At 41.6% G+C, this 21,808-nt stretch overlaps 1 protein-coding gene and 1 non-coding gene across 10 annotated transcripts in view; both read right to left on the bottom strand.

Moving 5' to 3' along the window:
• Positions 1–21,808, bottom strand: part of LDB2 (LIM domain binding 2) — a 497,394-nt gene that overhangs the window by 301,605 nt on the left and 173,981 nt on the right. The window lies entirely within an intron of this gene.
• On the bottom strand, positions 9,622–9,759 carry LOC114811714. Its single transcript, XR_003759410.1, has one exon. It is a non-coding gene; the product is annotated as a small nucleolar RNA SNORA7 (small nucleolar RNA).

Genomic DNA, 21,808 nt, shown 5'->3' with positions numbered 1-21,808 from the left:
CATTTTCCAGCCTTAAGGAAGACTTTACTGTTGGGAATGACTTGTGTTGCATTAGTAATGGCATCATACTTGTCTAAATATTTACCAATTTGTCCTTCTATTTGACCCATAATACACAAAAAAATTGCCTACTTAGTACTATCATTCAGATGCATAACTATGATTGTTCTGAGTGTAATTATTAGGGTTACCACCCTGTGGGCAGAGAAGTCAACCAAATCTGTTAAATTGTACTTTTTCAAGCACTTAGTAAAGTGTCCTGCTCACTTAACAAATACGATTGATTACCGTGAGATTATCAAAGAATATGATGAATGTTCAATTTTTTTTTCTTTTTTCTACTCTCCTTAACACTGCACAGATTCTTCACTGGCTGGCTTGAGAACTACTGACTAGACAGCATAAACAGGAGACATACATTTACTCTGCAGTTGGCAGAGTTTCACTTTAAAGTTTGAATAATAAAATAAGTACTTCTGGCTCTAGACAAAAATTGTACTCATTATAATCTGATATTCTATTATTTAAAGTCATCAGCTCTTGGAATTTCTGCATTTTCATAACCTTTTTGTGTTGTTGTTTTACTAGAAAGAGTGGTGACAATAATATCTACCGAAAATAAATGCACTGTACTAAGCATCCACAAGGGAAATAGAAGTGCAAAACAAATTCCTGGATCACAACACTTTTTTTTTTCCCATAGTAAAAAAGAATTTTGCTCAGAAAGAATGAAAGAAATTTGAAATAAAAATGTCACTGCCAACTTTCTGACCTGGGAGGAATATAGTTCTTGGGTAGAAATAAACCTAGAATAGAAAGGCTAAATTTAAATTTAGAGGTAACTCTTAATGCTGCTTGATTTTTAAACTTTTAGAAGGCAGGGAAAGTGTCAGGTTCTTTCAACAAAACTTCACTGGATCTGTGTGGGACTGACTAGATAGGAGTGAATGAAGCCCGTTGTGGGCAGGAAACATGCCTTTATCATTACACAGTACTCTCCCAAGTGCTTAGTACAGTATTTTGCATACAGTAAATGCTCAATAAATACAACTGAATGAATGCTAATTAAATTGTATTTTCAGCCCAATATTGAAACAAACTGCTAAATTGGCCATTGGGTGGGGAGCAGAGGATGGCAAGATGAGAGAAATAATCAGGGTGGCCCTTCTGGAGGTGATCAGAAGGGCTTCAGAGATTCAAGGAGCAAGGGAGCTGCCAGATATGAAAGGGAGGGAGTTTCAGGTCGTGAACAAGTGTTTGGAAGCAGGAGAGATGAGAAAGAGGCACAGGGAGCAGATGAATTTTGAGTTGGGGTGTAGCAGGAGTGAAGACCAGAAAGGTAGGGGGGAGAGTGATTGAGCGTCTCTTGCTTCAGAGCCATTGTATTCTCTTCCCAGGTTTGCTTAAAGATGAGTCCCTCACCTGAAACATGGAACTAGGAGGCTGGAGTCAGAGTAGAGGGAGAGTGGGTGCTGAAAATAAAAATACTGGACATAATGCCTAAATCCAAATAGGCAGGAGACAAGCTGAATGGTCCAGTATAAAACCGAACTCCTATGTACTCTATTCAGAGATGTGCTCTACTCCTTTTCTGTTAGGGTTGATCCCTCTCTAGCAATCCAGCAATTCTAATTTCTCAGATCTCCCATTCAGGTTATGAATGGAAAAACTGTCCAGAAGAGTAGTAGAGTGACATTTGTGTGTTTGTTACTCTTTTGCACCACACTGTTTGGTAATTAAGCCTCTGGCTGCAGCTCAGAAAAGCAATAACCATGAACCGCAAAGAAGTCTGCTGATTAGCAAGGTACTGCAGCTGCCGTATCAAATCTCCCCCCATCTAACCTACTGTGATCCTCGTGTTTGTTTCCTCTTTCTCCAACTGAGATGAAGGGAAAACTGAATTGCGCGTTCTAGTGTACAATCTTACCTAATTATGCTAGCTGATCACTTAAAAGTAATGTTTGCACACAGACATGGAAGATGCTTACAAGAACCAGCTGGTTGATAAAGGCTATAAGTGAGGATTTGATTCCTTTTCAAAGAAGTGTTAACTGTTTACATCTATTTTTAAATGCTGCACGACAACACGAGTTACTGAGCTGTATTGTAACATAATACGTACATGGATTCCAGGGTTGCACCGTCCTAAAAATAAAACCACTACTTTGCATCTATATCCTATAATCGATTCACACTGCTGCCATCCAAGGGAGGTCAAGGATGTTACCCTCGGAGAGTAGAATGGGAGAGATGCCCTTAGATTACACCCAGCTCCATGTAACACAGTTAGGCCTCCTGCCATAATAATAATAATAATAATAACTGTGGTATATGTTAAGCGCTTACTGTGAGCCTGGCACTGCATGGAGCACTGGGGTGGATACAAGCAAATCGGGTTGGACATAGTCCCAGTCCCATGTGGGGCTCACAGTTTCAATCCCCATTTTACAGATGATGGAATTGAGGCACAGAGAAGTGAAGTGACTTGCCCAAGGTCACACAGAAGGGAAGTGACAGAGTCAGAATTAAAACCCCTGACTTTCTGACTCCGAGGCCCACGGTCTGTCTACTTCACCAAGCTGCTCTCACAATGGCATGAGGGCTTTCCGACCATAATCTTACTACAGAACCGTGGAAGAAGAATACATGGAAATGAGAGGATATGATTCTAGTGGGAAGAAGAGGAAGCAACGGAACAGAAATTCTGGGGAGACTCTTAAAAAGATCCCAGGAGGTCCCAGAGGAGCACGGCTCATGGAAGAATCCAATGGCAAAAGTGAAAATACCGAGGGGTTGGTGACGAGAGAAACATGGTTCCTACTCAATCAATCCATCAATCATATTTACTGAGAGTTTACTGTATGCAGAGCATTGTACTAAGCATTTGGGAGAGTACAAAATAACAGAGTATGTAGACACATTCCCTGACCAAAGCCCCACAGCAAGCTTACAATGTAGACACAGAGGCAGGCATTGATATCAAGCGGCATGGCGTAGTGGCCTGGGAGTCAGAAGGTCATGGGTTCTAATCCCTGCTCCACCACTTGTCTGTTGCATGACCTTGGACAAGTCACTTCACTTCTCCATGTTCCAGTTACCTCATCTGTAAAATGGGGATCTAGCCTGTGAGCCCCACATGGGAAAGAGACTGTGTCCATCACAATTGGTTTGTATCCACCCCAGAGCTTAGTACAATGCCTGGCATATAGTAAGCGCTTAATACATATCATTATCATTATCATTATAAATAAATGTTATGGATAACTATAATAATAATGATAATGTTGGTATTGGTTAAGCGCTTACTATGTGCAGAGCACTGTTCTAAGCACTGGGGTGGATACAGGGTAATCAGCTTGTCCCATGTGGGGCTCACAGTCTTCATCCCCATTTTACAGATGAGGTAACTGAGGCACAGAGAAGTGAAGTGACTTGCCCACAGTCACGCTACTACCGACAAGCTGACAAGTGGCAGAGCCAGGAATTGAAACCATGACCTCTGACTCTCAAGCCTGGGCTCTTTCCACTGAGCCACGCTGCTTCTCTGTTGAACATAATTATTGAGGGGTTGGTTGGCAGGGGTTGGTTGGCAGGGGTTGGTTGGCAGGGGTTGGTGAATAATAATGTTGGTATTTGTTTAGCGCTTACTATGTGCAGAGCACTGTTCTAAGTGCTGGGATAGATTCAGGGTAATCAGGTTGTCCCATGTGAGGCTCACAGTTAATCCCCATTTTACAGATGAGGTAACTGAGGCACAGAGAAGTTAAGTGACTTGCCCACAGTCACACAGCTTACAAGTGGCAGAGCTGGGATTCGAACTCATGATCTCCGACTCCCAAGCCTGGGCTCTTTCCACTGAGCCACGCTGAATAAACACAGCAAGTCAGGGCAATACAAAAGGGAGAGGGAGAAGAGGAAAAGAGAGCTTTGCCAAAGAACACCTCTTGCAGGAGATTCATGTAGCTTCCAGTAAGGTTTTGAAGGTGGGGAGAGTAATTGCCTTTCAAATATGAAGAGGGAGGGTCTTCCAGGCCAGAGGCCTGACTTGGGCAAAGGATTGACAGTGCCCGAGATAGAGGTACAAAGAGTAGGTTGACACTAGAGTAGCAAAGTATGTGGGCTGGGTTGTAGTAGGACAGCAGCAAGGTGAGATAGAAGTGAGCAAGGTGATTAAGTGCTTTAAAAGCAGTGATTGGTATTTTCTGTTTGATGCAGAGGTTCTTCAGGAATGAGGAAACATGGATTGAACGTTTCTGTAGAAAAATGATCCAAGCAGCAGAGTGAAGTTTGGACTGGAGTGGGGAGAGACAGGAGGCAGGGAGGTCAGCAAGGAGGCTTGTTACAGGAAATCAAATCAAAGTGGACTAAGTGCTTTGATTAACGTGGTAGCCGTTAGGGTGGAGGTGAAAGGGTGGATTTCAGTGATACTGTGAAGTTTGAACCAAAAGGATTTAACGATAGATTGAATACGTGTGTTGAATGTGAGAGGTGAGTCAAATATAATGCCAAGGTTTTGGGCCTGTGAGACAGGAAGGATGGCGATGCTATCTACGGGGATGAGAAAATCAGGTAGGGGACAGGGTTTGGGTGGGACAATAGGGAGTTCTGTTTTGGGCATCTTAAGTGTGAAGTGTCTTCAGGATATCCAAGTAGAGATGCATTGAACGCAGGAGGAAACGCAAGACTTTAGAGAGGGAGAGAGATGAGGCTGGAGAACGCATGAAGCCTTAGGTGAGTGTAACTTTACCACTGGAAATTACAATCCACAAGGACCCCTTATTAAATCAAGATGTTCCCAGCACTCGATTTCTACATCCGTTACTGCAGACGAGCACCATTTCATCCAAATGAATGCAGTGTTCAGATTGGATCCTATAAAGCCACATCCATAAAAGGAAACCCCTAGGGCAAGTGAAGTCACTGTGTTTTAAATTTCGGGAGAGCTATTTGGGAGAAAAATAAGAATAGACACACCTTCTTATATCATCTATAGTTCTAAAACACAACATTTTACCGTTCCTCCCGACCCCGACTCCCACTTCACAATCCCTTCCCCCCCACAAGGAAATACTAAGGATTCCACTGTTAGAATATGAATATTCACTGGAAAGTTAAAATATGAAATTGCTATTCAGAGGACATTGTTATGCAAAGGACATTGTCTATCACATGCACAGAAATTTCTCTTGCTTCACTCTAGTGAACAATGTTATTCCTGCAGAATGTTTCATAATATACAGAGCTGCTTCTGTACTCTTTTAAATACCACCTAAATCTCATACATACAGACCACTACACACATACTGTATAAAGTAAAACCTTCTCCTGGCCCATTTATCATTTATTAAATCATTTATTTTGTTGCAAATGTTTGAGAAAAACTGCTATTGTCTTCAAGCTCAAATATTTTCAGAAGGGTGGGGTCAAAAACAAAGACAAAAATGATAATAACTGTGGTACTTGTTAAACCCTAAACATTTACCAAGCACTGTGCTAATCAGATAATCAGATCAGATACAGTCCATGTCCCACATGGAACTCATAGAGTTCCCACATAGATAAACAGCCTGGCTCAGTGGAAAGAGCACGGGCTCGGGAGTCAGAGGTCATGGGTTCTAATCCAGATCTGCCACTTGTCAGCTGTGTCACTTTGGGCAAGCTACTTTACTTCTCTGTGCCTCAGTTACCCCATCTGTTAAATGGGTATTAAATCCTAATAATAATAACAATAATAGCATTTGTCAAGTGATTACTATGGGCCAAGCCCTATTCTATGTACTGGGGTAGATACAAACTAAGCAATTTGCACACAGTCCCTATCCCACATGGGGCTCACACTCTTAGCCTCCATTTTACAGATGAGGGAACCGAGGCCCAGATTTTAAGTGACTTGCCCAAGTTTATATGGCAGACGTGCGGTGCAGCCGGGATTAGAACCCAAGTCCTTCTGACTCCAAGCTCATGCTCCAACCCCTAAAGACATGAGGCTTCTCTACTCCTACATCCTCTTCCTTATACTGTGAGTCCCATGTGGGACAGGGACTGCGTCCAACCTGATTAACTTGTATCTACCCCAATGCTTAGAACAATGCTAGGTATATAGTAAGCACTTAATGAGTGCCATAATGTATACACAGCCCAGGGCCCTGATTCATCTCACTGCTCCACTGACCGTGAAGAGGAGGTACACAGAACCCAGAAGGAAATGGGGAAGGAGAAAAGGGTCAGCCAGTTAAGCAGGACACAAAGGAAAAAGGGTCAGGCATCGGCCATGGGAACAAGGAGGGTGGGGGGCTGAGATAGGAGGTACATGAATGGACATGACGAAGGTGGGGAACAACACTCGATAGAATGTGAGGGCTGGGATTGGGCTGGGATTGGTGTGAGGGTGGGATGAGTTGAGAAAAAACCTTGACTTTCCAATGTCCCCTTTTCTTTCTCCCTCTGCCCTCCCTCTTCATCGTCCCCTATCTTCTCTCCCTTTTTGGATTTTTTTCTTCCCTCCCACCCCCAACACAAGTCCCAAACGGTGGGATAAGGCAGCTTCAGGAGGCGGTAGTCTCATTTTTTAAAGGTGTGGCCACAAAAATATATGGCGATTGAAGGGGCGGCCACAGCAAAATGTGTTTTGAGAAACACTCTTCTATTTTATTCTCTTTTAAGCTAAGCCTAGCTGGTTTAAAGGTTCATTTGTAACAGTGTTTGGGGTACCTGGTGATGTGGAAAGATTCTAATAAGGGGCTTAATGTCTGCAGAATCGGGAAAAACTTGTTCCATGGCAAAGGCCAAGGGATGAGCTTATAGTCTAGAGGGGGAGACAGACACTGATTGTAAATAAATTGCACTTATGTACACATCTGTAATTTATTTATATTAACGTCTGTCTCCCCCTCTAGACTGTAAGCTCATTGTGGGTGGGGAATATGTCTGCTTATTGTTATATTGTATTCTCCCAAGCGCTTAGTACAGTGCTCTGCACACAGTCAGCACTCAATGAATTCGACTGAAGGGATGAGTGACTAAAAATGCCCTTTTAGAATTCTGATTTTTTATTAATCCTTATATTTTAAGAAAAACAAAAACCAAAAAAAAAAAAAAGCAAAAAAATGAAAAAACCCCCGAGGCAATTAAACTCTAAATCAGGAAATTGTATCGGCTATCGTGTTGGTACAAGCTCTCATAATATCCCAACTGGATTATTGTGTCAGCCTCCTCTCTGATCTCCCTTCCTCCTGTTCTCTCCCTGCTCCAGTCTATTCTTCATTCCACTGCCGGGATCATCTTCCTATAGAAATGCTCTGGGAATGTCACTCCCCTCCTCAAAAACCTCCAGTGGTTGCCTATCAAACTTTGCACAAAACAAAAACTCCTCACTCCTGGCTTCAAAGCTCTCCATCACCTTGCCCCCTCCTACCTCTCCTCTCTTCTCTCTTTCTACTGCCCTCTCTATTCACTCTGCTCCTCTGGGGCTCACCATCTCAATGTCCCCTGTTCATGCCTATCCCGCCATCGACCCCTGGCGCCCGTCCTACCGCTGTCCTGGAATGCCCTCCCTCCTCACGTCCGCCAAACTAACTCTCTTCCCCTCTTCAAAGCTCTACTGAGAGCTCACCTCCTCCAGGAGGCCTTCCCAGACTGAGCTGCCCTTTTCCTCTGTTCCCCCTCCCCTCCACCCCTTACTCTTCCCCCTTCCCCTCCCCTCAGCACTGTGCTCATTTGTATATTTTATTAATTACCCTATTTATTTTGTCAATGAGGAGTACATCCCCTTGATTCTATTTATCTTGCTGATGTCTTGTTTTCGTTCTGTTCTGTTTTGGTTTGCTGTCTGTCTCCTCCGTTTAGACTGTGAGCTCGTCACTGGGCAGGAATTGTCTCTATCTGTTGCCGAATTGTACATTCCAAGCATTTAGTACAGTGCTCTGCACATAGTAAGTGCTCAATAAATACTATTGAATGAATGAATGAATACCCAGGGGAAAGGTCCTTAGGCATTATTCCTGGTCTCTGGTCTGTTCAAGGACAATCCTACCAAAGGACTGTATAACCAGGAATACAAAAGAGGCAATTCAGAAAGGTTTGATATGGGTTAATATCATCTTCAAAGGGACTTCAGTGTTATGGAAGATGAAAGAAATCAGATGTTAAGATGCATTCCTATTCCTTACACACGCCATTCGTTTTTTGCCTCATATCTATTCAGTTCATTTACACTTTACTTGGTAGGAAGCAGCCAGATCAAAACAAGAAACAGCCTGCATTCTCAAAATGTTCAGGAATTTGCTTCTCAACTGGCAATTTAGGTGGTGGTGGGTAAGCTGGTTAAAACGAACGTGTACTGAAATAGTCCAATACGGGAAGAACTTACTCTAACATTAAAGCATTATTTCTAGAAAAATAACTTGATAACATTTCAAAATTAAATTAGGAGAAAATATTTTGCTTTTCCAAATTTGGCACATCAATACCTGCCTTAAAAAGTGGAGCAAATACATCTAGGCCAATATTCACTAATCCTCTTTTGAGCCACCAAACCTCCTTTATAATGGCACTAGCTACTATCTTTAGACTGTAAATTCAAAGGACAGGGGCTCATTTTATTCTGGGATTAAGCATCTAGTCCCAATAATAGAATATCAAAAGAGGAGTTTCTCTTATTCAGTGGCTATTTCATTCTCCTGAGTATTTTATGTGTGTCATAAAAGGATCACACTCAAAATAAATCCATCAACTGTATCTATTGAGTGCTTTCTATGTGCAGAGCACTGTACTAAGCACTTGAGAAAATACGATATAATAGAGTTGGTAGGTTCTGCCCACAATGAGTTTACAGTCTAGAGGGGGAGATAGACATTAATATAAATAAATAAATTGTGGCTATGTATATAATTGCTTTAGGGCTGAGGGAGGAGTAAATAAAAGGTGAAAATCCAAATATAAGGGTGACATAGAGGGAGTGGGAGAATGAGAGCCTAGTCAGGGAAACCTTCTTCAGTTCTGTTGGCCTAGAGATTAACCATATTCTAGTGCCCACATTTCTTCATGGTTCTGGGGGTTCTGGCTAAAATTCAATAAAAAGGGACCCCATAAAGATGGATAATGAGACACCCTGGCTAATTATTTTGATGAATCATCTTTTGACCAGGATTTTATGTTACTACATCCTCCCCTCTTCTCCCATTTACAACACAGCCTGCACATTTCACTCAGCTAATACCAACCCAATTAATGTGCCTTGCTCTCATCCTTTTCACCATTAACTCCCCATATCTAATGCCAAAGTAATTTGGAAAATTGATTATATTCCTTCGATTTCAAAAGCTCTCCCACTCTTCCCATACCTAGAATTCTGTTCACATCTGACAGATTACCCTTCTACCACATTCAAAGCCCTTGTCTTGTCTCATGCCATCGTGTCATTTCCGACCCATAACGACACTATGGACACATCTCTTCCAAACGATCCGCTCTCCATCTGCAATCATTCTGGTTGTGTATCCGTACAGTTTTCTTGGTAAAAATGCATAAATTGTTTACCATTGCCTCCTTCCAAGCAGTAAACTCGAGTCTCTGTCCTAGACTCTCTCCCATGCCGCTGCTGACCAGCACGGGTGAGTTTTGACTTGTAGCAGATTGCCTTCCACTCACTAGCCACTGGCCAAGCTATGAATGGAAGGGGTAGGCCTATGCTTGACTCTCCCTCCCATAGCCGAGACTTGTAGAGTACTGGGAACTCTCCAGGTGCGATCCTGAGAGGGGCAGTCAAAGCCTTACTAAAAATCATCTCCCGCCTCCAGGACTAACTTGTTTTCTTTCCACCTTATTTCCCACTTCAGTGACTACACTTGAGACAATACTCAATAAGCAACTAGGTACACGCTATATCCCCATAGCACTTAGGGATATACCTTTATACTTGGTTGCTTCCCCTACCTGTAATTGGTTTAAGTGACAGTCTGCCTCAGTAGACTGCAGGATCCTTAGGTTAGATACCTTGTCTACTTTACTGCATGGTCTCAAGCACTAATACAGTGCTCTTCACAGAGTAAACACTCAAATTAATACGATTGATGGGATGCGGGATGAGGAAGAACAGCAGCACATCTGGTTGTTCCAGACTGTGAGCACGTTGTTAGGTAAGGATTATCTCTGTTGACAAATTGTACTTTCCAAGTTCTTAGTACAGTGCTCTGCACACAGTAAGCACTCAATAAATATGACTGAATGAATGACTCTTCCCCTCTAAGGATATCCCAAAAGATGTAGCCAATTTGTGGCACTTTCACACCAAGGAGCTCCATTCAATGACAGCATCCCTGAATATACCAAGTCAACTGCTTGGAGTAGTCCAATCTGCACCCTGAACATATACCTTTTTCCCTTTTGGAGCAATCTAACATCATCTCCTATGTCTTTTACTCTTCTCATCCAGTGTAGAATGTTTTGCTCATACGGCTTTTGAAATTGAAGGAATAGAATTAATTTTCCAAATTACTTTGGTATTAGCCAAGATGATCTGTGGGAAGAACTCTGCAGTGCAGTGAGGATTAAACACTGAAATGTGAAAAGGCCAGCAGAAGTCTGGAACTAATTAGAATAAAGAGTGCTAGTTAAGTGACCTTGACTTTTAGAATGACATTACACTGATCTTCACAAAATGCTCAGAGAAAGATTGATGGCCTGAATCAGATTGCTGGATTCAATGGACTTGGAGAAATACTTATCCACTTTGGTGAAGGATGGGGATTTAAAAAAAAGAAGTTCTGTAGAATTGGGTTTGAGCAGGAAATGGGCTAGCTCTCATTCTTGGACAAAATCAAGTTTCCATGGACAATGGGATCTGAGCAGAAATAGTTTTTCAGAACTCAGAGTAATACTGCCATATGAAGGATTTGAGGTTTGCAGAAATAGAGAAGATTCCAAGATTTACAGCACCATCTATAAAATGCACCCACTCACTTTTGTGGCGCACCTTCACTGGAAAGCTAATGAATCACTGTGCATTTTATCATGCCAATAATTTACCTAGGATTAAACACTTGACAAGGGAACCTATGTCAAGGTTTGCTCTGCTTGTACTCTGGGTTTCCCTCTCTGCCCTCTGCTGCATTATTTCCTGGTTCTCCTAGAGCATTTCTCTTCATGGTATACTCTCCCAAGAACTCTGATTTCTTGGAATAGGCTTATTGCAAACAAAACAAAAAAAAAAGTACAACAAGCATCCAAGAGACATCGCTATAGAACTGAGAACACTTGGTATCCATCCCGAAAATCAGATTAAGGATTTGTCCAAAGGGTAAATTTGACTTCCAGTTCATTGAAATCATATCTCCTCTCATAGGAAAACCACACAAATTTGTGTTCCCTAACCAGAGTCTTTCTTGCAGGAGACTACATGGCTATAATACAGCATTAACTAGAAGAACAGATACAGCTGTAAGCAGAGTTAATTTAATTCACACTATTTTTTTTTTCAGGCCAGTTGACCAGTATCTGTTCTCTTTCCTTGCCTGGATTTTAAGCGATGGAAAATTTCCTACAATATTTCAGAAATGTTTCTATTTGTCACTGTAGCCAAACCAGTTAGTTGTCCTTGAGAGTTCTACTATCTCGGGGTAGATTACATTTGATTGAAGATGAGATTGTATTAAAGCAGCAGTGAAGACATTATCTACCACCCCAGTGTCCCAGTGTTGTGAATTTAGGGTTATCAGTCATTAATGAAGAGGAGAGAAAACTTTCCACCAGTTTTTGGCTTTCATCCCAATATCTGAAGAAACACAAATGACTGAACTGCAGTGCCAGAATCTAACATTTCATTTGCTAAATGGAGAGCTTTTGTGATATTGGTTTGGCTCATGGGGGAGGGCACTGACTATCTGAGTTGGAAATCAAACTTAAATCTTGCAGGCTTTGGGTTCACTTGCAATTGAAGAAACCTCAAAAACTCAAATCTCCTTGCCTATTGGAGTTTTCCCGAAATAAAACTTTCAATCAGTCAATCAAGGAGAGTTGTTGTGCACCTTGTTATGTACAGAGCACTTTATAAAGCCCTTGAGAGGACAACACAACAGAGTTAGCAGACACATCCCCTGCCTACAGCAAACTTACAGTCTAGAGGGTGAGAGGCTTTGGTGAGTCAAGTGAAAAAGAATCAGTAACATGAGCTAACTTTTTATTAAAACACACATGGAAGAGAAACAGAACAGCTTGAGACAACATGCTTGAATTTAATCAAACACCAACTGTTGGAAAAGAATTATGAGATGCTCCATAGCCTAACAGATGACAGGGTTCATCTATCCCTAATGACCAAACCGTAAGAAACTTCCAGAAAACCTATAGGTACAGAATAACATTAGAATGCAGTCTCTGTTTTCTGGACTTTTCATTTTTCATCCTGTGACCAACAGAACATGCCCATCAATTGAGGGTGCATTCCTATTTCTGGAGTCCTACATCCGGAAAAGGAACTTTTACATTTCATCTCACAAGGACTCAACTCCCTGATGACTTTTTCCAATCACCGAGACATGGCCACAGTACCTGCAGTGACTGAGTTTCCTTGTTGGTTAGTAAACACAGAAGGTCTTTAACATAGCCCTCTAAAGGCAATGTGCCGTAGTGGATAGAGCATGGGTCTGGGAGTCAGAAAGTCATAGTTTCTAATCCTGGCTCAGCCACCTATCTGTTGTGAGACCTTGGGCAAATGGAGATTGAGACTGTGAGCCTCACGTGGGACATGGATTTGCTTGTATCCAACCCAGTGCTTCGTACAGTGCCTGGCACACAGTAAGTGCTTAACAAATATCATTATTATAATTATTATTGTTCTCATTGTTTAATATCACATTTCATAAAGGATACTGGTCCAGTTGTAAGTTAACAGTAACACTGGGTGTGCTAAACAGGTGCACTCTAAAAGTTTTCAAGAAGGGTTAAGGCCAGTGCAGAATGGCCAGTAGATAGGAAGAGTTTAATCTGAAATGAAACTAGTACATGACTCATCCTTCGGGGCATTTAGGAAAATAAAATCAAATAAAATAAAGTTTGTACAGATTTGGGTAGCAATTACCCTACGATGTATGATAGTCTGCTCGTATCAGTGAGTCAGTTCTGTCAGTTTTGGGGTTTTTTTCCTATTTGCTGTTTCTTTAAGGCCTCTTCCCTGCAATCAGCTGCGGTCACCACTCTGCTCCAGGGAAGAGCCAAGGCCAGGAAGGGAGTAGAAACAGTCCAGAAAATGTGTTCCCTGATCAAATCTGCAAACATGCCAAATCCAAACAGAATAAAACCAACAACATCCCTTTAGAATAGCTCTCTTGCAGACAAAAATATGTGCTGCTCTGGACTTTTCTGAAGCCTCCTACATGATGTTATAAATGTGTATGTAGTCCATAAGAGTGTCATTTTTAAGCATATGTAACTGTAGCAAGCAATTCCTCATGCCATCTAAATGAGCATTTTTATGGAACCTATAATTGTCGAACGTATGTGCTGACGTAGCCCTCCTGTCAAAGGCTTCACCATATGGCACAAATCGGGGAACTAAAACCTTCTCTTGCATTTATGCACAGGTACAAAACATTTGATTCAGAGACTACAGATTTGATTTCCACAGCCTCAGGTTTAGCTCCGTTCTTCTAGAAACAAAGGGTCCATCCCTGTGTTCCTTTCCAGCCCAATCTCATGGACAGAGAAAAAGTCTGTTGAGGAAACTTAGTTACTCAAAGTGATCTCCCGACCTTCAGGAGGACCATCAACCATTTGGTTAAATGAAAGCTGGGAAAAGCCTCCACCCAAGACGGAGGTTTGTTCCTGACTACCCTCCCTCCTCATGACTAATCATTCCCATTACTCAGGCAGTGGAAGCTTGTCACTTTTTAGAAATGGCTAAGTGCAGTCAAAAAGCGTTTAAGGGATATCACTTTCAAATCAATGCACATATGTTCTTGATTTTTTTTAACCTTTATTTCAATACTGTTGGCTGAGGAGAATATTTTGGGGACGGGAAGGGGGGTGTTTTCTCTCACACATTCCTCTCCCCGGAGCGGGGGTGGAGAGAGAGGAAATTGTGAAGAATAAAAAGTTACTAAGGGAAAATATCAGTATGTGCATTTGGATGGGTGGGGAAAGAACGGATACTCTATATCTCTTCTGTTTTTCATTTTGTTCGAAGAAGTCAGCACAAGGGTAGGCTATTGTGCATTGAAATACCCAGAACCACATCTCTGAAAGGAGGAGCAGCTCCGTTCGGGAACATTCCGGAAGGTTTCCCGTGTTGGAGTGTCTTTTTTCACCCGTCTTCTGGCACACCCAAAACAAGCTCCATGAGATCGGCTCTATTTCATGCAAACTCATAACCTGTGAAATTGTATTTTGATTGTGCCCACTACGTACCTCCTGTGTTATCTACCAAGTGCCCAAGGAAAATTGTGGAATTCCTTTTTCCCCCCACATCGGAAAAGAGTCAGTTATTACAGCTTTTAAAATTCAGCTCAGGCATAACCATTGCTTGCCTTGACATTTCTGAGCAGACTTGAATTTCCACAAAGCACAACTAAGGCATCCAGTGTACTGAGTTCTGTTTCAGAACATTGAAAATGTGATTGAATTTGCAAAAACAAAGTAGGGTAAATATTTCTCATTGAATATCTGAAGGAGATGAACAAAATATTCAAATTTGATTATAGCATGGTTTACCCAAGTTCTTATGCTTGCAGAATCAACTTCTTGAATATTGTTATGCAGACATGGCCACCCCTTAACATGTTTGTTTAATAAACTAATCCTTTATATATAACAAACATAAATTCAAACAAAATCCTAATCTCCCATACAACTACCGGAGGATGAGACCAGAATGTTTTCTAACACATCTACACAGGTACTAGCAATGTATATTTGATCTCTGTCATATATGCTTACTCACAAGTACGACGTGTTTTTCCCATGTCCTGGCCAGTTCAATTACATGTTTCAGAAAGTTTAAACAGATATTTCCCAATGAGATAGTTGGAAATGAGCGGCAGATGGCATTTCTAACAGATCTTTTTACAATTAAATTTCAGCTGCATATATGATGCCACAAAACCAGCCTATTTGCAACACAAAGCCTGATCCACGTATCCTCAATGAGATCAGGGCAGCCTGCATGGAATTCACGCATTCATTCTAGGGGTCTATAAAAGAGCCATTGCTCTGCAACTAGGAAGACCTCATCTATTTTCATGGCTACAGTAAGTACATTTTAATGTTGTAATCCCTTCACATATTTTTGAGCTCCAATCTTTATAATTCTACTCTGTATATTATTTTTCACTAGACATCTCCAGATACAAAGCACAGTGAAGCAGCTCAAGTCTAACAACCCTACTGCAGGTAGAAAATTTTAAACCTCGTGACTGCTAAACCTCGAGATGGAAATCGTAGTGGCTTCCTGACCTCAATGAGAATAGTAACATCACGAGAACTGCCCACAAGGATGAGTGGTGTTGAAAAAGAAAAAAAAAAGGAAAGAAATGGAAGAGAATAGGCCACTGAGAGAGGAAAAGAAAGTGACAGAGGAAAAAATATTCCAGAGTGGGATCTACTAAAGTGCATACTTTTAATATTTTTAAAGGGTAGGAGAACCTTTTTGCCTACCCATATGAATGAAGCTGGAGTCTCTTTTTGAAATAGTATTTTGTGTGTCCAATGAGGCAGGAATTGTGCATCCTACATTAGCATTTTCAGCCACACGATGGACTCATAGGTGAACTTCACATTCAGTGGTGTCTTCATAGAATGTCAGTCATTTGTATTACCGAGAACTTACAGTATGCAGAGCGCTGTATTAAGTGCTTGGGAGAGTGCAATATGACTATAAACGGACCATTCCCTGCCCACAGCTAGCTTACGGTCAAGAGGGGGAGACAGACATTAATATAAATAAATTACAGATACAAATGCAAGTGCATTTTCTTCAAGTATGAAGAACAACTATGTTCGTCTTTTAAAGCTGCCCAATTCAACACTGCACAATGAACACAATCCACGAAATATTTCAACATAATCATCCCCTTAAATGTAACAATTGATATTCATGGCCAAAGCCCATTTGTCTGATGATCCATCGGGGCTGGATCTGGGGGATGGGGTGGCAGTCTGAACTAGGGGAGTGAGAGGAGAAGAAAGTGTGGGCTCTTTCCCTCCCCTGTACTGTCTTCGTCCTTCCCAGCTTTGAGCCAATTAGGTGTGCGTGACTCCGGCTTGGAATTAGATGAACGAGTGGCAGCCCAGGGGAAGTAAAAGAACTTCTAAGCAGCCACTACATCATGGTGACCTATCTGGACCCCCAGGTAACTGACCCCAAGAGGCCTCTGCAGCTGTGGCATCTGAGCAATTGTGCTATTGCCCCACTGTGAATTTGGTCCTGACATCAAATTCAATCGGATTTATTGTGTGCGGAGCACTGTACTAAGCGCTTGGGAGAGTACAATACAACAATAAACAGAAACATTCCCTGCCCACAACAAGGTTACAGCCTTCCATCTTCTTTCAGTGAAGGGGCCACAAAACAGCAGCGTTCCAAGAATTCTCCCATGCTGATACCTCCAATCCCAAAACACTTCATTCTGCATCTGCCTCAACACTCATTGAGGAAACTCTTGCCCTGACTATGTAATACTCATTTCTAAGCTCCCTGATCCCTCACACTGTTTACAGTATTGCTAATAATACTAATAATTAATCACTTTGCTACTTGTTTAGTGCTTACTATGTGCCAAACACTGTTCCAAGCACTGGGATTGATACAAAGTAATGAGGTTGGACACAGTCCCTGTCTCACATGGGGCTCATAGTCTAAGTAGGAGGGAGCAGGATTAATCCTCATTTTACAGATGAGGAAACTGAGGCATAGGGAAGTGAAGTGATTTGCCCAAGGTCATAGAGCAGATACATGGCAGAGACAAAATTAGAACCCAGGTCCTCTGACTCCTAGGCCTGTGCTCTTTCCACTTGGCCATTTTGCTTCATTGTTGTCCCCCTTCACCAAGCAGTGATTACCCAGGTTAGTACAAGTTGTCTAAATTTTGACTACTTTCTATCTCAATCTTTCTTTAACAATAATAATAATGATAATAATATTTGTTAAGCACTTACTATGTGACAAACACTACACTAAACAATGGGATACATATAAGATAATTAGGTTAGCCACACCCTCTAAATAGGAGGGAAAACAGGTATTAAATCTCCACTATAGAGATGAGGCAATGGGCACAGAAGCTAAGTGTCTTGCCTGAGGTCACCCAGGAGGCAAGTAGCAGAGCCAGGATGAGAACTCAGATCTTCTGACTCCAGGCCCATGAACTTTCCAATAGGTCATGCTGCTTCCCACTATCTTCCCACCTCATCTGGCACCAGCTACTTTTGCACTTAATGTACAATCTTGATATTGGTTGAAGACACAACCTCTCTGCTATCAGACTGTAGAATGTCGACCCTAAACTATAAACTGTCAACTCTGTTGTATCATACTCTCCTAAGCACTCAGTAAATTGCTCTGGACACAGTAAGTGCTCAATAAATACCGATGAAGATAATAATAACAATAATAATTATTATTATGGCATTTGTTAAGCGCTTACTATGTGCAAGGCACTGTACTAAGCTCTGGGTGATTATGGTATTTCTTAAGCACTTACTACGTGCCAAACACTGTTCTAAGTGCTGAGATAGGTAATCTGGTTGTTGGAACAACCAAGGTAATCTGGTTGTTCCACATGGGGCTCACAGTCTTAATCTCCATTTTACAGATGAGGTAACTGAGGCACAGAGAAGTTAAGTGACTTGCCCAAGGTAACACAACAGACAAGAGGCAGAGCCAGGATTAGAACCTATGACCTTCTGATTTCCAGGCCCGTGCTCTATCCACTATACCTTGCTGCTTCGTGCCACCAGATTCTCCACCACATCAATATTATCATGTTCAAAAATCTCACCTATTGATATTTTCCCCAAGATAATTTCTTTTCAGTGTCTTTCTCCTGCTTTCATCTGATTACGAGTCTGAAATTGTACTAATCCTACAAAGAAGGGGGGCAGTTGGTTATACCAAACTAGATCAGACTATACTACATACTGTTGATCCTGAAGGTATGCAAATGGGAACTGCACTAACAGAAGAGGTCACACCTCAGGGGTAGTAACTGAGTCCCCCTGAATCAAGTCACTTCACTTTAAAGCACTCGATCATATTCCCCACCACTAACTCACCTTGCTACTCTCTTACTACAAACCAGCCCTCGAACTTCGCTCCTCTACTGCCGACCTACTCACTCTATGTGGGCCCACTGTTGGGCAGGGATTGTCTCTATCTGTTGCTGAAATGTACATTCCAAGCACTTAGTACAGTGCTCTGCACATAGTAAGCACAATAAATATGATTGAATGAATGAATGAATCTCAACCTCATCTGTCATCTCACTGCTGACCCCTCACCCACATCCTGCCTCTGGCCTGGAATGCCCTTTTTCATATCTGACAATTACCCTTCCCATCTTCAAAGACTTATTGAAGGCACATTTCCTCTGAGAGGCCTTCCCTGATTAGGTCCTCATTTCCTCTTTTCCCACTCCCTTCTGCCCTGCTCTGACTTGTTCCCTTTCCCTCCCCACCTCCCACAGCACTTATGTATACATCTGCCATTTATTTTTTATGTTAATGTCTGACTCCCTCTCTAGACTGAAAGCTCACTGTGGGATCAGAATGTGTCTGTTATATTGTTGTGCTGTAATCTCCCAAGCCCTCAGTACAGTATTCTGCACGCAGTAAGCACTCGATAAATTTGATTGATTCACTTCTCTGTGCCTCGGTTACCTCGAAAATGGGGATTAAATTCTACTTCCTCCTACTTAGGCTGTGAACCCCATGTGGGACAGGGACTGTGTCCAACCCGATTACTTTGTGGCTAGCAGAAGGCTTAGTACAGTGTTTGGCACATGGAAACTGCTAAATAAATACCATTAAAATATTCAACTGACTAGACAAGAAGTAAAATGTTTAATAGAGGCAAATATATTGTCAATGGCATTAAATATTGTATATTTCTCCAGCTAAAATACATGGAAATCAGACCTCTGAAGGATGCTAAATTACCCTCTGTGGTAGTTTGAAGAGCACTTCTATAGCTCTAAAAGCACTGAATAGGTAAATCTTGTAAATATTTGGTTGAAAAGAGGGAGAAGTAACATGTGTGTGAACATTTATATAGGGAGGCAAATTGAGATTCTGCATTTGTAACTGGCACAATACTTGAAATTCCTTATTAATACAATCATGTCACTGACAGGAATATGTGAGATTCTTTCATATTAAGATGCTAAAACCATATTGTCTGGACAATACAAATCACAGCTAGAAAGTGTTCTCTGCCATAAAAAAAAGAATTCCAATGGTTTCTGAGGATCTTTGATAACAACGTCTCTTTATATGACACTGACAGACATCAAGTGGATGTTTGTCAAAGTACCTTTCCCAAATGTCTAAATAAAACAGGTTTCCTTTGATAAGCTTTCTAATGATAGCTGAAGCCTGAATTCATGCTTTGCTTCTATTTGCATCTCTTTACTTTAATGTCCCAAACATTTCCTTCAATTTTCAGTCTCTTTTGGAGTTAGCCTGACAACTGTGTGAAACTCTGAACTTCGAGCTTTTAATTTTTTCTCTCAAAAATATAAGCCCGGCCATCTCTCTCACCCACGAAATTCAGAGACAAAGAGTGAATGAGAACCACTTGGTGCCAGTACATTGAAGAAAAAATCCAGAAAGAGACCAGAGCTATTTAAGTATGGGGAATGGCTTTAGCTTTATGACCAGGGAGTTAGTAGATCCTATGTGATGAGATACTGCTTTATTGTACAACACAGATTTTCCAGGAGGTTGTGACCAGGGAGTTAGTAGATCCTATGTGATGAGATATTGCTTTATTGTACAACATAGATTTTCCAAGAGGTTGATGCAAACCCCAGATTTTTAGACTACCTAGATTTGGCCACTCAATTTTATATTTACAATCCGCTGAACTGTAAACTCCTTGTGGGCAGAGACCATGTCTACCAATACTGTCTAGCACTCTGCCAAGCACTTAGAACAGTACTCTGCATACAGTAAGCACTCAATAAATACCACTGATTGAGGGGGCTAGCCAAGCAGGAGGATTGGACAATCCTATCCCTGTCAATTCTCACCAAGGCTCTGTTGTAAGGAGGTCCAAGGTCAATTAGTGTAGAACTTGTCCTCCAGGAACTCGGGGGATTGTATCCTTGCAGAACTCGGTCTTAAAAATAACTTCCGCTCCAGTATTCCTATGCCCAACCCCACACATATGCACAGAACCAATTCTTCTGACAGCACACTGGATCCGGGCAGACACTCAATGTCAGAAGAATGTTCCCTAATTCTGCTGTCATTTCTAGCCAAAATTCATAGTGAAAACACGTGTTCTGGCAGAACTGAGTGATCTGAATCGCTTATGTTCTTGCTAAGCGGTTAGTGCTATAAGATGATGGTAAAAGGAGGCATCAATTTGCATGCTATGACTATGCTTCAGTTTTCTCCTTCCATTTCTGCTCACTCATTTCAGCCCCCATTCAATCAATTAATGGTATTTACTGAGGACTTATGTGTGCAGAACACAGTACTGAGATCTTGGGTTAATGAAATCGAGCTTTTGGACAGGATCCCTGCCCTCAAGGAGCTTACAATCTGCATCATTTTAAAAGTTATCTACGCATTCAAGTAATCACATTTCTTTTTTCTATGGTTATATTTTAAGTGCTGAGAAGGGAAAGTGCCTACCAACTCTGCTATACTGTACTCTCCCCAGTGCTTAGAACAGTGCTCTGCACACTGTAAGTGCTCAATAATTGTGACTGATAGATTGACTGATGTGCCAGACACTGGGCTGTGAGCTGGAGTAGATATAAGACAGTCAAGTTGGACACAGTCCATGTTCCACATGGGGCTCATAGTCTTAAATCCCCATTTAACAAATGAAGTAGCCGAGGCACAGAAAAGTTGAAGTGACTTACCCAAGGTCACACTACAGACAAGTCGAGCTGGAATCAGAACCCAGGTCCTTCTGAGAAGTACACCATAAATGCTTAACAAATTCCCTTAAAATGCACATGCCTATAATGCACTCCCAAGCATCTTCAAGCACGCTACAAGGAAGGGATAAAGCTATGCAGAATTAATCAGGACTAGCTCATTCTGGTCTTTCTTTTGCCAATTGCTTGTCCTTTGCTTTTATGCCCGTACCTAGAAGGTAACCAGAAAGAGAGCTGCAGTGAGTTCTAAAACCAAATGAGGTTGCTTATGAAAAATTTGTCCATTTTTCAATGGAAACTTCCAATTAGTGAAATGCATGTTCTGCATAGTCCAGCTTCTGCTGAACGCATTACGCTCATATCTGCCAGACTAGAGCTCTTTCTCTCTTCAGAGACCTTCCCAAAGCCCACCTCCTCCAGGAGCCTTCCCTTGATTTATCTTCTCCCCAGAACACATTCTCCCAAATAGCAAGTCGAACATTTCGCATCACCTCAGCCTTCTTCATTCACAACCATCCCTAGTACGTTTACACGCATCAACTTACATGTTCTACTACTTTAACAATTGCTTTTTTACTCATCCATCTTTCCAGTCTCTTCTTTTTCCTAACCATGAATTACTTCATGTCTGTCTTCCCTGACTGATTGTCAACTGCCCTAGGGCAGAGATACTGCTTTTGATCTCTTTTATACACTCCTAAATATTTAGTACA

This window comes from Ornithorhynchus anatinus, chromosome 4 (genome assembly GCF_004115215.2).
Source record: "Ornithorhynchus anatinus isolate Pmale09 chromosome 4, mOrnAna1.pri.v4, whole genome shotgun sequence".
Lineage (NCBI taxonomy): Eukaryota > Metazoa > Chordata > Mammalia > Monotremata > Ornithorhynchidae > Ornithorhynchus > Ornithorhynchus anatinus.
Note: the sequence above shows the minus strand (reverse complement) of the source record. Positions and strands in the feature narration are given on the sequence as shown.